Source organism: Podarcis liolepis (genome assembly GCF_965112155.1).
Source record: "Podarcis liolepis genome assembly, chromosome: 3".
NCBI classification, from domain to species: Eukaryota; Metazoa; Chordata; class Lepidosauria; order Squamata; family Lacertidae; genus Podarcis; species Podarcis liolepis.
Genome location: NC_139557.1, coordinates 9,463,539 through 9,484,256, shown reverse-complemented (window position 1 = coordinate 9,484,256; position 20,718 = coordinate 9,463,539).

Below are 20,718 nucleotides of genomic sequence, written 5' to 3'. Positions count from 1 at the left end.
TTTTTTTTCCACAGGTTAAGTTGTCGAAGGCTGATTTCTTGTCCTATGATAAAAAGCCTTCTATGTCCACCACCAAAACTTTCAGGGGTGAATTTGCAACAGTTTGGCAGCATTTTTGAGTGAATTGGAGAATTTCAGATTTTTGCTGAAGTTGTGACCCCGGGGCTTAGAATTTTTTTTTTCACAGGTTAAGTTGTCGAAGGCTGATTTCTTGTCCTATGATAAAAAGCCTTCTATTTCCACCACCAAACCTTTCAGGGGTGAATTTGCAACAGTTTGGCAGCATTTTTGAGTGTATTGGAGTATTTCAGATTTTTGCTGAAGTTGTGACCCCGGGGCTTAGAATTTTTTTTTTCCACAGGTTAAGTTGTCGAAGGCTGATTTCTTGTCCTATGATAAAAAGCCTTCTATGTCCACCACCAAACCTTTCAGGGGTGAATTTGCAACAGTTTGGCAGCATTTTTGAGTGAATTGGAGAATTTCAGATTTTTGCTGAAGTTGTGACCCCGGGGCTTAGAATTTTTTTTTTCACAGGTTAAGTTGTCGAAGGCTGATTTCTTGTACTATGATAAAAAGCCTTCTATTTCCACCACCAAACCTTTCAGGGGTGAATTTGCAACAATTTGGCAGCATTTTTGAGAGAATTGGAGAATTTCAGATTTTTGCTGAAGTTGTGACCCCGGGGCTTAGAAATTTTTTTTTTCACAGGTTAAGTTGTCGAAGGCTGATTTCTTGTCCTATGATAAAAAGCCTTCTATTTCCACCACAAAACCTTTCAGGGGTGAATTTGCAACAATTTGGCAGCATTTTTGAGTGAATTGGAGAATTTCAGATTTTTGCTGAAGTTGTGACCCCGGGGCTTAGATTTTTTTTTTCACAGGTTAAGTTGTCGAAGGCTGATTTCTTGTCCTATGATAAAAAGCCTTCTATTTCCACCACGAAACCTTTCAGGGGTGAATTTGCAACAATTTGGCAGCATTTTTGAGTGAATTGGAGAATTTCAGATTTTTGCTGAAGTTGTGACCCCGGGGCTTAGAATTTTTTTTTTTCACAGGTTAAGTTGTCGAAGGCTGATTTCTTGTCCTATGATAAAAAGCCTTCTATTTCCACCACCAAACCTTTCAGGGGTGAATTTGCAACAGTTTGGCAGCATTTTTGAGTGAATTGGAGAATTTCAGATTTTTGCTGAAGTTGTGACCCCGGGGCTTAGAATTTTTTTTTCCCACAGGTTAAGTTGTCGAAGGCTGATTTCTTGTCCTATGGTAAAAAGCCGTCTATTTCCACCACCAAACCTTTCAGGGGTGAATTTGCAACAATTTGGCAGCATTTTTGAGTGTGTTGGATAATTTCAGATTTTTGCTGAAGTTGTGACCCCGGGGCTTAGAAATTTTTATTTTTCACAGGTTAAGTTGTCGAAGGCTGATTTCTTGTCCTATGATAAAAAGCCTTCTATTTCCACCACCAAACCTTTCAGGGGTCAATTTGCAACAGTTTGGCAGCATTTTTGAGTGAATTGGAGAATTTCAGATTTTTGCTGAAGTTGTGACCCCGGGGCTTAGAATTTTTTTTTTTCACAGGTTAAGTTGTCGAAGGCTGATTTCTTGTCCTATGATAAAAAGCCTTCTATTTCCACCACGAAACCTTTCAGGGGTGAATTTGCAACAATTTGGCAGCATTTTTGAGTGAATTGGAGAATTTCAGATTTTTGCTGAAGTTGTGACCCCGGGGCTTAGAATTTTTTTTTTCCACAGGTTAAGTTGTCGAAGGCTGATTTCTTGTCCTATGATAAAAAGCCTTCTATTTCCACCACCAAACCTTTCAGGGGTGAATTTGCAACAGTTTGGCAGCATTTTTGAGTGAATTGGAGAATTTCAGATTTTTGCTGAAGTTGTGACCCCGGGGCTTAGAATTTTTTTTTTCCACAGGTTAAGTTGTCGAAGGCTGATTTCTTGTCCTATGGTAAAAAGCCGTCTATTTCCACCACCAAACCTTTCAGGGGTGAATTTGCAACAATTTGGCAGCATTTTTGAGTGTATTGGATAATTTCAGATTTTTGCTGAAGTTGTGACCCCGGGGCTTAGAAATTTTTATTTTTCACAGGTTAAGTTGTCGAAGGCTGATTTCTTGTCCTATGATAAAAAGCCTTCTATTTCCACCACCAAACCTTTCAGGGGTGAATTTGCAACAGTTTGGCAGCATTTTTGAGTGAATTGGAGAATTTCAGATTTTTGCTGAAGTTGTGACCCCGGGGCTTAGAATTTTTTTTTTTCTCAGGTTAAGTTGTCGAAGGCTGATTTCTTGTCCTATGATAAAAAGCCTTCTATTTCCACCACGAAACCTTTCAGGGCTCAATTTGCAACAGTTTGGCAGCATTTTTGAGTGAATTGGAGAATTTCAGATTTTTGCTGAAGTTGTGACCCCGGGGCTTAGAAAATTTTTTTTTCACAGGTTAAGTTGTCGAAGGCTTATTTCTTGTCCTATGATAAAAAGCCTTCTATGTCCACCACCAAACCTTTCAGGGGTGAATTTGCAACAGTTTGGCAGCATTTTTGAGTGAATTGGAGAATTTCAGATTTTTGCTGAAGTTGTGACCCCGGGGCTTAGAAATTTTTTTTTCCACAGGTTAAGTTGTCGAAGGCTGATTTCTTGTCCTATGATAAAAAGCCGTCTATTTCCACCACCCAACCTTTCAGGGGTGAATTTGCAACAATTTGGCAGCATTTTTGAGTGTATTGGATAATTTCAGATTTTTGCTGAAGTTGTGACCCCCGGGGCTTAGAAATTTTTATTTTTCACAGGTTAAGTTGTCGAAGGCTGATTTCTTGTCCTATGATAAAAAGCCTTCTATTTCCACCACCAAACCTTTCAGGGCTCAATTTGCAACAGTTTGGCAGCATTTTTGAGTGAATTGGAGAATTTCAGATTTTTGCTGAAGTTGTGACCCCGGGGCTTAGAATTTTTTTTTTTTCACAGGTTAAGTTGTCGAAGGCTGATTTCTTGTCCTATGATAAAAAGCCTTCTATTTCCACCACCAAACCTTTCAGGGCTCAATTTGCAACAGTTTGGCAGCATTTTTGAGTGAATTGGAGAATTTCAGATTTTTGCTGAAGTTGTGACCCCGGGGCTTAGAAAAATTTTTTTTCACAGGTTAAGTTGTCGAAGGCTGATTTCTTGTACTATGATAAAAAGCCTTCTATTTCCACCACCAAACCTTTCAGGGGTGAATTTGCAACAGTTTGGCAGCATTTTTGAGTGAATTGGAGAATTTCAGATTTTTGCTGAATTTGTGACCCCGGGGCTTAGAAAATTTTTTTTCCACAGGTTAAGTTGTCGAAGGCTGATTTCTTGTCCTATGATAAAAAGCCTTCTATGTCCACCACCAAACCTTTCAGTGGTGAATTTGCAACAGTTTGGCAGCATTTTTGAGTGAATTGGAGAATTTCAGATTTTTGCTGAAGTTGTGACCCCGGGGCTTAGAATTTTTTTTTTCCACAGGTTAAGTTGTCGAAGGCTGATTTCTTGTCCTATGATAAAAAGCCTTCTATGTCCACCACCAAACCTTTCAGGGGTGAATTTGCAACAGTTTGGCAGCATTTTTGAGTGAATTGGAGAATTTCAGATTTTTGCTGAAGTTGTGACCCCGGGGCTTAGAATTTTTTTTTCCACAGGTTAAGTTGTCGAAGGCTGATTTCTTGTACTATGATAAAAAGCCTTCTATTTCCACCACCAAACCTTTCAGGGGTGAATTTGCAACAATTTGGCAGCATTTTTGAGAGAATTGGAGAATTTCAGATTTTTGCTGAAGTTGTGACCCCGGGGCTTAGAAAAATTTTTTTTCACAGGTTAAGTTGTCGAAGGCTGATTTCTTGTACTATGATAAAAAGCCTTCTATTTCCACCACCAAACCTTTCAGGGGTGAATTTGCAACAGTTTGGCAGCATTTTTGAGTGAATTGGAGAATTTCAGATTTTTGCTGAATTTGTGACCCCGGGGCTTAGAAAATTTTTTTTCCACAGGTTAAGTTGTCGAAGGCTGATTTCTTGTCCTATGATAAAAAGCCTTCTATGTCCACCACCAAACCTTTCAGTGGTGAATTTGCAACAGTTTGGCAGCATTTTTGAGTGAATTGGAGAATTTCAGATTTTTGCTGAAGTTGTGACCCCGGGGCTTAGAATTTTTTTTTTCCACAGGTTAAGTTGTCGAAGGCTGATTTCTTGTCCTATGATAAAAAGCCTTCTATGTCCACCACCAAACCTTTCAGGGGTGAATTTGCAACAGTTTGGCAGCATTTTTGAGTGAATTGGAGAATTTCAGATTTTTGCTGAAGTTGTGACCCCGGGGCTTAGAATTTTTTTTTCCACAGGTTAAGTTGTCGAAGGCTGATTTCTTGTACTATGATAAAAAGCCTTCTATTTCCACCACCAAACCTTTCAGGGGTGAATTTGCAACAATTTGGCAGCATTTTTGAGAGAATTGGAGAATTTCAGATTTTTGCTGAAGTTGTGACCCCGGGGCTTAGAAATTTTTTTTTTCACAGGTTAAGTTGTCGAAGGCTGATTTCTTGTCCTATGATAAAAAGCCTTCTATTTCCACCACGAAACCTTTCAGGGGTGAATTTGCAACAATTTGGCAGCATTTTTGAGTGAATTGGAGAATTTCAGATTTTTGCTGAAGTTGTGACCCCGGGGCTTAGATTTTTTTTTTCACAGGTTAAGTTGTCGAAGGCTGATTTCTTGTCCTATGATAAAAAGCCTTCTATTTCCACCACGAAACCTTTCAGGGGTGAATTTGCAACAGTTTGGCAGCATTTTTGAGTGAATTGGAGAATTTCAGATTTTTGCTGAAGTTGTGACCCCGGGGCTTAGAATTTTTTTTTTCCACAGGTTAAGTTGTCGAAGGCTGATTTCTTGTCCTATGATAAAAAGCCTTCTATGTCCACCACCAAACCTTTCAGGGGTGAATTTGCAACAGTTTGGCAGCATTTTTGAGTGAATTGGAGAATTTCAGATTTTTGCTGAAGTTGTGACCCCGGGGCTTAGAATTTTTTTTTCCACAGGTTAAGTTGTCGAAGGCTGATTTCTTGTCCTATGATAAAAAGCCTTCTATTTCCACCACCAAACCTTTCAGGGGTGAATTTGCAACAATTTGGCAGCATTTTTGAGAGAATTGGAGAATTTCAGATTTTTGCTGAAGTTGTGACCCCGGGGCTTAGAAATTTTTTTTTTCACAGGTTAAGTTGTCGAAGGCTGATTTCTTGTCCTATGATAAAAAGCCTTCTATTTCCACCACGAAACCTTTCAGGGGTGAATTTGCAACAATTTGGCAGCATTTTTGAGTGAATTGGAGAATTTCAGATTTTTGCTGAAGTTGTGACCCCGGGGCTTAGATTTTTTTTTTCACAGGTTAAGTTGTCGAAGGCTGATTTCTTGTCCTATGATAAAAAGCCTTCTATTTCCACCACGAAACCTTTCAGGGGTGAATTTGCAACAATTTGGCAGCATTTTTGAGTGAATTGGAGAATTTCAGATTTTTGCTGAAGTTGTGACCCCGGGGCTTAGAATTTTTTTTTTTCACAGGTTAAGTTGTCGAAGGCTGATTTCTTGTCCTATGATAAAAAGCCTTCTATTTCCACCACCAAACCTTTCAGGGGTGAATTTGCAACAGTTTGGCAGCATTTTTGAGTGAATTGGAGAATTTCAGATTTTTGCTGAAGTTGTGACCCCGGGGCTTAGAATTTTTTTTTCCCACAGGTTAAGTTGTCGAAGGCTGATTTCTTGTCCTATGGTAAAAAGCCGTCTATTTCCACCACCAAACCTTTCAGGGGTGAATTTGCAACAATTTGGCAGCATTTTTGAGTGTATTGGATAATTTCAGATTTTTGCTGAAGTTGTGACCCCGGGGCTTAGAAATTTTTATTTTTCACAGGTTAAGTTGTCGAAGGCTGATTTCTTGTCCTATGATAAAAAGCCTTCTATTTCCACCACCAAACCTTTCAGGGGTCAATTTGCAACAGTTTGGCAGCATTTTTGAGAGAATTGGATAATTTCAGATTTTTGCTGAGGTTGTGACCCCGGGGCTTAGAATTTTTTTTTTTCTCAGGTTAAGTTGTCGAAGGCTGATTTCTTGTCCTATGATAAAAAGCCTTCTATTTCCACCACGAAACCTTTCAGGGCTCAATTTGCAACAGTTTGGCAGCATTTTTGAGTGAATTGGAGAATTTCAGATTTTTGCTGAAGTTGTGACCCCGGGGCTTAGAAAATTTTTTTTTCACAGGTTAAGTTGTCGAAGGCTTATTTCTTGTCCTATGATAAAAAGCCTTCTATGTCCACCACCAAACCTTTCAGGGGTGAATTTGCAACAGTTTGGCAGCATTTTTGAGTGAATTGGAGAATTTCAGATTTTTGCTGAAGTTGTGACCCCGGGGCTTAGAAATTTTTTTTTCCACAGGTTAAGTTGTCGAAGGCTGATTTCTTGTCCTATGATAAAAAGCCGTCTATTTCCACCACCAAACCTTTCAGGGGTGAATTTGCAACAATTTGGCAGCATTTTTGAGTGTATTGGATAATTTCAGATTTTTGCTGAAGTTGTGACCCCCGGGGCTTAGAAATTTTTATTTTTCACAGGTTAAGTTGTCGAAGGCTGATTTCTTGTCCTATGATAAAAAGCCTTCTATTTCCACCACCAAACCTTTCAGGGCTCAATTTGCAACAGTTTGGCAGCATTTTTGAGTGAATTGGAGAATTTCAGATTTTTGCTGAAGTTGTGACCCCGGGGCTTAGAATTTTTTTTTTTCACAGGTTAAGTTGTCGAAGGCTGATTTCTTGTCCTATGATAAAAAGCCTTCTATTTCCACCACCAAACCTTTCAGGGCTCAATTTGCAACAGTTTGGCAGCATTTTTGAGTGAATTGGAGAATTTCAGATTTTTGCTGAAGTTGTGACCCCGGGGCTTAGAAAAATTTTTTTTCACAGGTTAAGTTGTCGAAGGCTGATTTCTTGTACTATGATAAAAAGCCTTCTATTTCCACCACCAAACCTTTCAGGGGTGAATTTGCAACAGTTTGGCAGCATTTTTGAGTGAATTGGAGAATTTCAGATTTTTGCTGAATTTGTGACCCCGGGGCTTAGAAAATTTTTTTTCCACAGGTTAAGTTGTCGAAGGCTGATTTCTTGTCCTATGATAAAAAGCCTTCTATGTCCACCACCAAACCTTTCAGTGGTGAATTTGCAACAGTTTGGCAGCATTTTTGAGTGAATTGGAGAATTTCAGATTTTTGCTGAAGTTGTGACCCCGGGGCTTAGAATTTTTTTTTTCCACAGGTTAAGTTGTCGAAGGCTGATTTCTTGTCCTATGATAAAAAGCCTTCTATGTCCACCACCAAACCTTTCAGGGGTGAATTTGCAACAGTTTGGCAGCATTTTTGAGTGAATTGGAGAATTTCAGATTTTTGCTGAAGTTGTGACCCCGGGGCTTAGAATTTTTTTTTCCACAGGTTAAGTTGTCGAAGGCTGATTTCTTGTACTATGATAAAAAGCCTTCTATTTCCACCACCAAACCTTTCAGGGGTGAATTTGCAACAATTTGGCAGCATTTTTGAGAGAATTGGAGAATTTCAGATTTTTGCTGAAGTTGTGACCCCGGGGCTTAGAAATTTTTTTTTTCACAGGTTAAGTTGTCGAAGGCTGATTTCTTGTCCTATGATAAAAAGCCTTCTATTTCCACCACGAAACCTTTCAGGGGTGAATTTGCAACAATTTGGCAGCATTTTTGAGTGAATTGGAGAATTTCAGATTTTTGCTGAAGTTGTGACCCCGGGGCTTAGATTTTTTTTTTCACAGGTTAAGTTGTCGAAGGCTGATTTCTTGTCCTATGATAAAAAGCCTTCTATTTCCACCACGAAACCTTTCAGGGGTGAATTTGCAACAGTTTGGCAGCATTTTTGAGTGAATTGGAGAATTTCAGATTTTTGCTGAAGTTGTGACCCCGGGGCTTAGAATTTTTTTTTTCCACAGGTTAAGTTGTCGAAGGCTGATTTCTTGTCCTATGATAAAAAGCCTTCTATGTCCACCACCAAACCTTTCAGGGGTGAATTTGCAACAGTTTGGCAGCATTTTTGAGTGAATTGGAGAATTTCAGATTTTTGCTGAAGTTGTGACCCCGGGGCTTAGAATTTTTTTTTCCACAGGTTAAGTTGTCGAAGGCTGATTTCTTGTCCTATGATAAAAAGCCTTCTATTTCCACCACCAAACCTTTCAGGGGTGAATTTGCAACAATTTGGCAGCATTTTTGAGAGAATTGGAGAATTTCAGATTTTTGCTGAAGTTGTGACCCCGGGGCTTAGAAATTTTTTTTTTCACAGGTTAAGTTGTCGAAGGCTGATTTCTTGTCCTATGATAAAAAGCCTTCTATTTCCACCACGAAACCTTTCAGGGGTGAATTTGCAACAATTTGGCAGCATTTTTGAGTGAATTGGAGAATTTCAGATTTTTGCTGAAGTTGTGACCCCGGGGCTTAGATTTTTTTTTTCACAGGTTAAGTTGTCGAAGGCTGATTTCTTGTCCTATGATAAAAAGCCTTCTATTTCCACCACGAAACCTTTCAGGGGTGAATTTGCAACAATTTGGCAGCATTTTTGAGTGAATTGGAGAATTTCAGATTTTTGCTGAAGTTGTGACCCCGGGGCTTAGAAATTTTTTTTTTCACAGGTTAAGTTGTCGAAGGCTGATTTCTTGTCCTATGATAAAAAGCCTTCTATGTCCACCACCAAACCTTTCAGGGGTGAATTTGCAACAGTTTGGCAGCATTTTTGAGTGAATTGGAGAATTTCAGATTTTTGCTGAAGTTGTGACCCTGGGGCTTAGAAATTTTTTTTTCACAGGTTAAGTTGTCGAAGGCTGATTTCTTGTCCTATGATAAAAAGCCTTCTATGTCCACCACCAAACCTTTCAGGGGTGAATTTGCAACAGTTTGGCAGCATTTTGAGTGAATTGGAGAATTTCAGATTTTTGCTGAAGTTGTGACCCCGGGGCTTAGAAATTTTTTTTTTCACAGGTTAAGTTGTCGAAGGCTGATTTCTTGTCCTATGATAAAAAGCCTTCTATGTCCACCACCAAACCTTTCAGGGGTGAATTTGCAACAGTTTGGCAGCATTTTTGAGTGAATTGGAGAATTTCAGATTTTTGCTGAAGTTGTGACCCTGGGGCTTAGAAATTTTTTTTTTCACAGGTTAAGTTGTCGAAGGCTGATTTCTTGTCCTATGATAAAAAGCCTTCTATGTCCACCACCAAACCTTTCAGGGGTGAATTTGCAACAGTTTGGCAGCATTTTGAGTGAATTGGAGAATTTCAGATTTTTGCTGAAGTTGTGACCCCGGGGCTTAGAAATTTTTTTTTTCACAGGTTAAGTTGTCGAAGGCTGATTTCTTGTACTATGATAAAAAGCCTTCTATTTCCACCACCAAACTTTTCAGGGGTGAATTTGCAACAATTTGGCAGCATTTTTGAGAGAATTGGAGAATTTCAGATTTTTGCTGAAGTTGTGACCCTGGGGCTTAGAAATTTTTTTTTTCACAGGTTAAGTTGTCGAAGGCTGATTTCTTGTCCTATGATAAAAAGCCTTCTATTTCCACCACGAAACCTTTCAGGGGTGAATTTGCAACAGTTTGGCAGCATTTTTGAGTGAATTGGAGAATTTCAGATTTTTGCTGAAGTTGTGACCCCGGGGCTTAGAAATTTTTTTTTTCACAGGTTAAGTTGTCGAAGGCTGATTTCTTGTCCCATGATAAAAAGCCTTCTATGTCCACCACCAAACCTTTCAGGGGTGAATTTGCAACAGTTTGGCAGCATTTTGAGTGAATTGGAAAATTTCAGATTTTTGCTGAAGTTGTGACCCCGGGGCTTAGAATTTTTTTTTTTCACAGGTTAAGTTGTCGAAGGCTGATTTCTTGTCCTATGATAAAAAGCCTTCTATTTCCACCATGAAACCTTTCAGGGGTGAATTTGCAACAGTTTGGCAGCATTTTTGAGTGAATTGGAGAATTTCAGATTTTTGCTGAAGTTGTGACCCCGGGGCTTAGAAATTTTTTTTTTTCACAGGTTAAGTTGTCGAAGGCTGATTTCTTGTCCTATGATAAAAAGCCTTCTATTTCCACCACGAAACCTTTCAGGGGTGAATTTGCAACAATTTGGCAGCATTTTTGAGTGAATTGGAGAATTTCAGATTTTTGCTGAAGTTGTGACCCCGGGGCTTAGATTTTTTTTTTCACAGGTTAAGTTGTCGAAGGCTGATTTCTTGTACTATGATAAAAAGCCTTCTATTTCCACCACGAAACCTTTCAGGGGTGAATTTGCAACAATTTGGCAGCATTTTTGAGTGAATTGGAGAATTTCAGATTTTTGCTGAAGTTGTGACCCCGGGGCTTAGAATTTTTTTTTTTTCACAGGTTAAGTTGTCGAAGGCTGATTTCTTGTCCTATGATAAAAAGCCTTCTATTTCCACCACGAAACCTTTCAGGGCTCAATTTGCAACAGTTTGGCAGCATTTTTGAGTGAATTGGAGAATTTCAGATTTTTGCTGAAGTTGTGACCCCGGGGCTTAGAAAAATTTTTTTTCACAGGTTAAGTTGTCGAAGGCTGATTTCTTGTACTATGATAAAAAGGCTTCTATTTCCACCACCAAACCTTTCAGGGGTGAATTTGCAACAGTTTGGCAGCATTTTTGAGTGAATTGGAGAATTTCAGATTTTTGCTGAATTTGTGAGCCCGGGGCTTAGAAAATTTTTTTTTCACAGGTTAAGTTGTCGAAGGCTTATTTCTTGTCCTATGATAAAAAGCCTTCTATGTCCACCACCAAACCTTTCAGGGGTGAATTTGCAACAGTTTGGCAGCATTTTTGAGTGAATTGGAGAATTTCAGATTTTTGCTGAAGTTGTGACCCCGGGGCTTAGAATTTTTTTTTTCCACAGGTTAAGTTGTCGAAGGCTGATTTCTTGTCCTATGATAAAAAGCCTTCTATTTCCACCACGAAACCTTTCAGGGCTCAATTTGCAACAGTTTGGCAGCATTTTTGAGTGAATTGGAGAATTTCAGATTTTTGCTGAAGTTGTGACCCCGGGGCTTAGAAAAATTTTTTTTCACAGGTTAAGTTGTCGAAGGCTTATTTCTTGTCCTATGATAAAAAGCCTTCTATATCCACCACCAAACCTTTCAGGGGTGAATTTGCAACAGTTTGGCAGCATTTTTGAGTGAATTGGAGAATTTCAGATTTTTGCTGAAGTTGTGACCCCGGGGCTTAGAATTTTTTTTTCCCACAGGTTAAGTTGTCGAAGGCTGATTTCTTGTACTATGATAAAAAGCCTTCTATTTCCACCACCAAACCTTTCAGGGGTGAATTTGCAACAATTTGGCAGCATTTTTGAGAGAATTGGAGAATTTCAGATTTTTGCTGAAGTTGTGACCCCGGGGCTTAGAAATTTTTTTTTTCACAGGTTAAGTTGTCGAAGGCTGATTTCTTGTCCTATGATAAAAAGCCTTCTATTTCCACCACGAAACCTTTCAGGGGTGAATTTGCAACAGTTTGGCAGCATTTTTGAGTGAATTGGAGAATTTCAGATTTTTGCTGAAGTTGTGACCCCGGGGCTTAGATTTTTTTTTTCACAGGTTAAGTTGTCGAAGGCTGATTTCTTGTCCTATGATAAAAAGCCTTCTATTTCCACCACGAAACCTTTCAGGGGTGAATTTGCAACAATTTGGCAGCATTTTTGAGTGAATTGGAGAATTTCAGATTTTTGCTGAAGTTGTGACCCCGGGGCTTAGAATTTTTTTTTTTCACAGGTTAAGTTGTCGAAGGCTGATTTCTTGTCCTATGATAAAAAGCCTTCTATTTCCACCACCAAACCTTTCAGGGGTGAATTTGCAACAGTTTGGCAGCATTTTTGAGTGAATTGGAGAATTTCAGATTTTTGTTGAAGTTGTGACCCCGTGGCTTAGAATTTTTTTTTCCCACAGGTTAAGTTGTCGAAGGCTGATTTCTTGTCCTATGGTAAAAAGCCGTCTATTTCCACCACCAAACCTTTCAGGGGTGAATTTGCAACAATTTGGCAGCATTTTTGAGTGTATTGGATAATTTCAGATTTTTGCTGAAGTTGTGACCCCGGGGCTTAGAAATTTTTATTTTTCACAGGTTAAGTTGTCGAAGGCTGATTTCTTGTCCTATGATAAAAAGCCTTCTATTTCCACCACCAAACCTTCCAGGGGTGAATTTGCAACAGTTTGGCAGCATTTTTGAGTGAATTGGAGAATTTCAGATTTTTGCTGAAGTTGTGACCCCGGGGCTTAGAATTTTTTTTTTTCCACAGGTTAAGTTGTCGAAGGCTGATTTCTTGTCCTATGATAAAAAGCCTTCTATTTCCACCACGAAACCTTTCAGGGCTCAATTTGCAACAGTTTGGCAGCATTTTTGAGTGAATTGGAGAATTTGAGATTTTTGCTGAAGTTGTGACCCCGGGGCTTAGAAATTTTTTTTTTCACAGGTTAAGTTGTCGAAGGCTGATTTCTTGTACTATGATAAAAAGCCTTCTATTTCCACCACCAAACCTTTCAGGGGTGAATTTGCAACAATTTGGCAGCATTTTTGAGAGAATTGGAGAATTTCAGATTTTTGCTGAAGTTGTGACCCCGGGGCTTAGAAATTTTTTTTTTCACAGGTTAAGTTGTCGAAGGCTGATTTCTTGTCCTATGATAAAAAGCCTTCTATTTCCACCACGAAACCTTTCAGGGGTGAATTTGCAACAGTTTGGCAGCATTTTTGAGTGAATTGGAGAATTTCAGATTTTTGCTGAAGTTGTGACCCCGGGGCTTAGAAATTTTTTTTTTCACAGGTTAAGTTGTCGAAGGCTGATTTCTTGTCCTATGATAAAAAGCCTTCTATGTCCACCACCAAACCTTTCAGGGGTGAATTTGCAACAGTTTGGCAGCATTTTTGAGTGAATTGGAGAATTTCAGATTTTTGCTGAAGTTGTGACCCTGGGGCTTAGAAATTTTTTTTTCACAGGTTAAGTTGTCGAAGGCTGATTTCTTGTCCTATGATAAAAAGCCTTCTATGTCCACCACCAAACCTTTCAGGGGTGAATTTGCAACAGTTTGGCAGCATTTTGAGTGAATTGGAGAATTTCAGATTTTTGCTGAAGTTGTGACCCCGGGGCTTAGAAATTTTTTTTTTCACAGGTTAAGTTGTCGAAGGCTGATTTCTTGTCCTATGATAAAAAGCCTTCTATGTCCACCACCAAACCTTTCAGGGGTGAATTTGCAACAGTTTGGCAGCATTTTTGAGTGAATTGGAGAATTTCAGATTTTTGCTGAAGTTGTGACCCTGGGGCTTAGAAATTTTTTTTTTCACAGGTTAAGTTGTCGAAGGCTGATTTCTTGTCCTATGATAAAAAGCCTTCTATGTCCACCACCAAACCTTTCAGGGGTGAATTTGCAACAGTTTGGCAGCATTTTGAGTGAATTGGAGAATTTCAGATTTTTGCTGAAGTTGTGACCCCGGGGCTTAGAAATTTTTTTTTTCACAGGTTAAGTTGTCGAAGGCTGATTTCTTGTACTATGATAAAAAGCCTTCTATTTCCACCACCAAACTTTTCAGGGGTGAATTTGCAACAATTTGGCAGCATTTTTGAGAGAATTGGAGAATTTCAGATTTTTGCTGAAGTTGTGACCCCGGGGCTTAGAAATTTTTTTTTTCACAGGTTAAGTTGTCGAAGGCTGATTTCTTGTCCTATGATAAAAAGCCTTCTTATTCCACCACGAAACCTTTCAGGGGTGAATTTGCAACAGTTTGGCAGCATTTTTGAGTGAATTGGAGAATTTCAGATTTTTGCTGAAGTTGTGACCCCGGGGCTTAGAAATTTTTTTTTTCACAGGTTAAGTTGTCGAAGGCTGATTTCTTGTCCTATGATAAAAAGCCTTCTATGTCCACCACCAAACCTTTCAGGGGTGAATTTGCAACAGTTTGGCAGCATTTTTGAGTGAATTGGAGAATTTCAGATTTTTGCTGAAGTTGTGACCCTGGGGCTTAGAAATTTTTTTTTCACAGGTTAAGTTGTCGAAGGCTGATTTCTTGTCCTATGATAAAAAGCCTTCTATGTCCACCACCAAACCTTTCAGGGGTGAATTTGCAACAGTTTGGCAGCATTTTGAGTGAATTGGAGAATTTCAGATTTTTGCTGAAGTTGTGACCCCGGGGCTTAGAAATTTTTTTTTTCACAGGTTAAGTTGTCGAAGGCTGATTTCTTGTCCTATGATAAAAAGCCTTCTATGTCCACCACCAAACCTTTCAGGGGTGAATTTGCAACAGTTTGGCAGCATTTTTGAGTGAATTGGAGAATTTCAGATTTTTGCTGAAGTTGTGACCCTGGGGCTTAGAAATTTTTTTTTTCACAGGTTAAGTTGTCGAAGGCTGATTTCTTGTCCTATGATAAAAAGCCTTCTATGTCCACCACCAAACCTTTCAGGGGTGAATTTGCAACAGTTTGGCAGCATTTTGAGTGAATTGGAGAATTTCAGATTTTTGCTGAAGTTGTGACCCCGGGGCTTAGAAATTTTTTTTTTCACAGGTTAAGTTGTCGAAGGCTGATTTCTTGTACTATGATAAAAAGCCTTCTATTTCCACCACCAAACTTTTCAGGGGTGAATTTGCAACAATTTGGCAGCATTTTTGAGAGAATTGGAGAATTTCAGATTTTTGCTGAAGTTGTGACCCCGGGGCTTAGAAATTTTTTTTTTCACAGGTTAAGTTGTCGAAGGCTGATTTCTTGTCCTATGATAAAAAGCCTTCTTATTCCACCACGAAACCTTTCAGGGGTGAATTTGCAACAGTTTGGCAGCATTTTTGAGTGAATTGGAGAATTTCAGATTTTTGCTGAAGTTGTGACCCCGGGGCTTAGAAATTTTTTTTTTCACAGGTTAAGTTGTCGAAGGCTGATTTCTTGTCCTATGATAAAAAGCCTTCTATGTCCACCACCAAACCTTTCAGGGGTGAATTTGCAACAGTTTGGCAGCATTTTTGAGTGAATTGGAGAATTTCAGATTTTTGCTGAAGTTGTGACCCTGGGGCTTAGAAATTTTTTTTCCCACAGGTTAAGTTGTCGAAGGCTGATTTCTTGTCCTATGATAAAAAGCCTTCTATGTCCACCACCAAACCTTTCAGGGGTGAATTTCCAACAGTTTGGCAGCATTTTGAGTGAATTGGAAAATTTCAGATTTTTGCTGAAGTTGTGACCCCGGGGCTTAGAATTTTTTTTTTTCACAGGTTAAGTTGTCGAAGGCTGATTTCTTGTCCTATGATAAAAAGCCTTCTATTTCCACCATGAAACCTTTCAGGGGTGAATTTGCAACAGTTTGGCAGCATTTTTGAGTGAATTGGAGAATTTCAGATTTTTGCTGAAGTTGTGACCCCGGGGCTTAGAAATTTTTTTTTTCACAGGTTAAGTTGTCGAAGGCTGATTTCTTGTCCTATGATAAAAAGCCTTCTATTTCCACCACGAAACCTTTCAGGGGTGAATTTGCAACAATTTGGCAGCATTTTTGAGTGAATTGGAGAATTTCAGATTTTTGCTGAAGTTGTGACCCCGGGGCTTAGATTTTTTTTTTCACAGGTTAAGTTGTCGAAGGCTGATTTCTTGTCCTATGATAAAAAGCCTTCTATTTCCACCACGAAACCTTTCAGGGGTGAATTTGCAACAATTTGGCAGCATTTTTGAGTGAATTGGAGAATTTCAGATTTTTGCTGAAGTTGTGACCCCGGGGCTTAGAAATTTTTTTTTTTTCACAGGTTAAGTTGTCGAAGGCTGATTTCTTGTCCTATGATAAAAAGCCTTCTATTTCCACCACGAAACCTTTCAGGGCTCAATTTGCAACAGTTTGGCAGCATTTTTGAGTGAATTGGAGAATTTCAGATTTTTGCTGAAGTTGTGACCCCGGGGCTTAGAAAAAATTTTTTTCACAGGTTAAGTTGTCGAAGGCTGATTTCTTGTACTATGATAAAAAGGCTTCTATTTCCACCACCAAACCTTTCAGGGGTGAATTTGCAACAGTTTGGCAGCATTTTTGAGTGAATTGGAGAATTTCAGATTTTTGCTGAATTTGTGACCCCGGGGCTTAGAAAATTTTTTTTTCACAGGTTAAGTTGTCGAAGGCTTATTTCTTGTCCTATGATAAAAAGCCTTCTATGTCCACCACCAAACCTTTCAGGGGTGAATTTGCAACAGTTTGGCAGCATTTTTGAGTGAATTGGAGAATTTCAGATTTTTGCTGAAGTTGTGACCCCGGGGCTTAGAATTTTTTTTTTCACAGGTTAAGTTGTCGAAGGCTGATTTCTTGTCCTATGATAAAAAGCCTTCTATATCCACCACCAAACCTTTCAGGGGTGAATTTGCGACAGTTTGGCAGCATTTTTGAGAGAATTGGAGAATTTCAGATTTTTGCTGAAGTTGTGACCCCGGGGCTTAGAATTTTTTTTTCCCACAGGTTAAGTTGTCGAAGGCTGATTTCTTGTACTATGATAAAAAGCCTTCTATTTCCACCACCAAACCTTTCAGGGGTGAATTTGCAACAATTTGGCAGCATTTTTGAGAGAATTGGAGAATTTCAGATTTTTGCTGAAGTTGTGACCCCGGGGCTTAGAAATTTTTTTTTTCACAGGTTAAGTTGTCGAAGGCTGATTTCTTGTCCTATGATAAAAAGCCTTCTATATCCACCACCAAACCTTTCAGGGGTGAATTTGCGACAGTTTGGCAGCATTTTTGAGTGAATTGGAGAATTTCAGATTTTTGCTGAAGTTGTGACCCCGGGGCTTAGAATTTTTTTTTCCCACAGGTTAAGTTGTCGAAGGCTGATTTCTTGTACTATGATAAAAAGCCTTCTATTTCCACCACCAAACCTTTCAGGGGTGAATTTGCAACAATTTGGCAGCATTTTTGAGAGAATTGGAGAATTTCAGATTTTTGCTGAAGTTGTGACCCCGGGGCTTAGAAATTTTTTTTTTCACAGGTTAAGTTGTCGAAGGCTGATTTCTTGTCCTATGATAAAAAGCCTTCTATTTCCACCACGAAACCTTTCAGGGGTGAATTTGCAACAATTTGGCAGCATTTTTGAGTGAATTGGAGAATTTCAGATTTTTGCTGAAGTTGTGACCCCAGGGCTTAGATTTTTTTTTTCACAGGTTAAGTTGTCGAAGGCTGATTTCTTGTCCTATGATAAAAAGCCTTCTATTTCCACCACGAAACCTTTCAGGGGTGAATTTGCAACAATTTGGCAGCATTTTTGAGTGAATTGGAGAATTTCAGATTTTTGCTGAAGTTGTGACCCCGGGGCTTAGAATTTTTTTTTTTCACAGGTTAAGTTGTCGAAGGCTGATTTCTTGTCCTATGATAAAAAGCCTTCTATTTCCACCACCAAACCTTTCAGGGGTGAATTTGCAACAGTTTGGCAGCATTTTTGAGTGAATTGGAGAATTTCAGATTTTTGCTGAAGTTGTGACCCCGGGGCTTAGAATTTTTTTTCCCCACAGGTTAAGTTGTCGAAGGCTGATTTCTTGTCCTATGGTAAAAAGCCGTCTATTTCCACCACCAAACCTTTCAGGGGTGAATTTGCAACAATTTGGCAGCATTTTTGAGTGTATTGGATGATTTCAGATTTTTGCTGAAGTTGTGACCCCGGGGCTTAGAAATTTTTATTTTTCACAGGTTAAGTTGTCGAAGGCTGATTTCTTGTCCTATGATAAAAAGCCTTCTATTTCCACCACCAAACCTTTCAGGGGTCAATTTGCAACAGTTTGGCAGCATTTTTGAGTGAATTGGAGAATTTGAGATTTTTGCTGAAGTTGTGACCCCGGGGCTTAGAAAATTTTTTTTTCACAGGTTAAGTTGTCGAAGGCTGATTTCTTGTACTATGATAAAAAGCCTTCTATTTCCACCACCAAACCTTTCAGGGGTGAATTTGCAACAATTTGGCAGCATTTTTGAGAGAATTGGAGAATTTCAGATTTTTGCTGAAGTTGTGACCCCGGGGCTTAGAATTTTTTTTTTTCACAGGTTAAGTTGTCGAAGGCTGATTTCTTGTCCTATGATAAAAAGCCTTCTATTTCCACCACGAAACCTTTCAGGGGTGAATTTGCAACAGTTTGGCAGCATTTTTGAGTGAATTGGAGAATTTCAGATTTTTGCTGAAGTTGTGACCCCGGGGCTTAGAAATTTTTTTTTTCACAGGTTAAGTTGTCGAAGGCTGATTTCTTATCCTATGATAAAAAGCCTTCTATGTCCACCACCAAACCTTTCAGGGGTGAATTTGCAACAGTTTGGCAGCATTTTTGAGTGAATTGGAGAATTTCAGATTTTTGCTGAAGTTGTGACCCTGGGGCTTAGAAATTTTTTTTTCACAGGTTAAGTTGTCGAAGGCTGATTTCTTGTCCTATGATAAAAAGCCTTCTATGTCCACCACCAAACCTTTCAGGGGTGAATTTGCAACAGTTTGGCAGCATTTTGAGTGAATTGGAGAATTTCAGATTTTTGCTGAAGTTGTGACCCCGGGGCTTAGAAATTTTTTTTTTCACAGGTTAAGTTGTCGAAGGCTGATTTCTTGTCCTATGATAAAAAGCCTTCTATGTCCACCACCAAACCTTTCAGGGGTGAATTTGCAACAGTTTGGCAGCATTTTTGAGTGAATTGGAGAATTTCAGATTTTTGCTGAAGTTGTGACCCTGGGGCTTAGAAATTTTTTTTTTCACAGGTTAAGTTGTCGAAGGCTGATTTCTTGTCCTATGATAAAAAGCCTTCTATGTCCACCACCAAACCTTTCAGGGGTGAATTTGCAACAGTTTGGCAGCATTTTGAGTGAATTGGAGAATTTCAGATTTTTGCTGAAGTTGTGACCCCGGGGCTTAGAAATTTTTTTTTTCACAGGTTAAGTTGTCGAAGGCTGATTTCTTGTACTATGATAAAAAGCCTTCTATTTCCACCACCAAACTTTTCAGGGGTGAATTTGCAACAATTTGGCAGCATTTTTGAGAGAATTGGAGAATTTCAGATTTTTGCTGAAGTTGTGACCCCGGGGCTTAGAAATTTTTTTTTTCACAGGTTAAGTTGTCGAAGGCTGATTTCTTGTCCTATGATAAAAAGCCTTCTATGTCCACCACCAAACCTTTCAGGGGTGAATTTGCAACAGTTTGGCAGCATTTTTGAGTGAATTGGAGAATTTCAGATTTTTGCTGAAGTTGTGACCCTGGGGCTTAGAAATTTTTTTTCCCACAGGTTAAGTTGTCGAAGGCTGATTTCTTGTCCTATGATAAAAAGCCTTCTATGTCCACCACCAAACCTTTCAGGGGTGAATTTGCAACAGTTTGGCAGCATTTTGAGTGAATTGGAAAATTTCAGATTTTTGCTGAAGTTGTGACCCCGGGGCTTAGAATTTTTTTTTTTCACAGGTTAAGTTGTCGAAGGCTGATTTCTTGTCCTATGATAAAAAGCCTTCTATTTCCACCACGAAACCTTTCAGGGGTGATTTGCAACAGTTTGGCAGCATTTTTGAGTGAATTGGAGAATTTCAGATTTTTGCTGAAGTTGTGACCCCGGGGCTTAGAAATTTTTTTTTTCACAGGTTAAGTTGTCGAAGGCTGATTTCTTGTCCTATGATAAAAAGCCTTCTATTTCCACCACCAAACCTGTCAGGGGTGAATTTGCAACAGTTTGGCAGCATTTTTGAGTGATTGGAGAATTTCAGATTTTTGCTGAAGTTGTGACCAGGGGCTTAGAAATTTTTTTTTTCACAGGTTAAGTTGTCGAAGGCTGATTTCTTGTCCTATGATAAAAAGCCTTCTATTTCCACCACCAAACCTGTCAGGGGTGAATTTGCAACAGTTTGGCAGCATTTTTGAGTGAATTGGAGAATTTCAGATTTTTGCTGAAGTTGTGACCCCGGGGCTTAGAATTTTTTTTTTTCACAGGTTAAGTTGTCGAAGGCTGATTTCTTGTCCTATGATAAAAAGCCTTCTATTTCCACCACGAAACCTTTCAGGGGTGAATTTGCAACAGTTTGGCAGCATTTTTGAGTGAATTGGAGAATTTCAGATTTTTGCTGAAGTTGTGACCCCGGGGCTTAGAAATTTTTTTTTTCACAGGTTAAGTTGTCGAAGGCTGATTTCTTGTCCTATGATAAAAAGCCTTCTATTTCCACCACGAAACCTTTCAGGGGTGAATTTGCAACAATTTGGCAGCATTTTTGAGTGAATTGGAGAATTTCAGATTTTTGCTGAAGTTGTGACCCCGGGGCTTAGAATTTTTTTATTTCACAGGTTAAGTTGTCGAAGGCTGATTTCTTGTCCTATGATAAAAAGCCTTCTATTTCCACCACCAAACCTTTCAGGGGTGAATTTGCAACAGTTTGGCAGCATTTTTGAGTGAATTGGAGAATTTCAGATTTTTGCTGAAGTTGTGACCCCGGGGCTTAGAAAATTTTTTTTTCACAGGTTAAGTTGTCGAAGGCTTATTTCTTGTCCTATGATAAAAAGCCTTCTATTTCCACCACGAAACCTTTCAGGGGTGAATTTGCAACAGTTTGGCAGCATTTTTGAGTGAATTGGAGAATTTCAGATTTTTGCTGAAGTTGTGACCCCGGGGCTTAGAAAAAACTTTTTTCACAGGTTAAGTTGTCGAAGGCTGATTTCTTG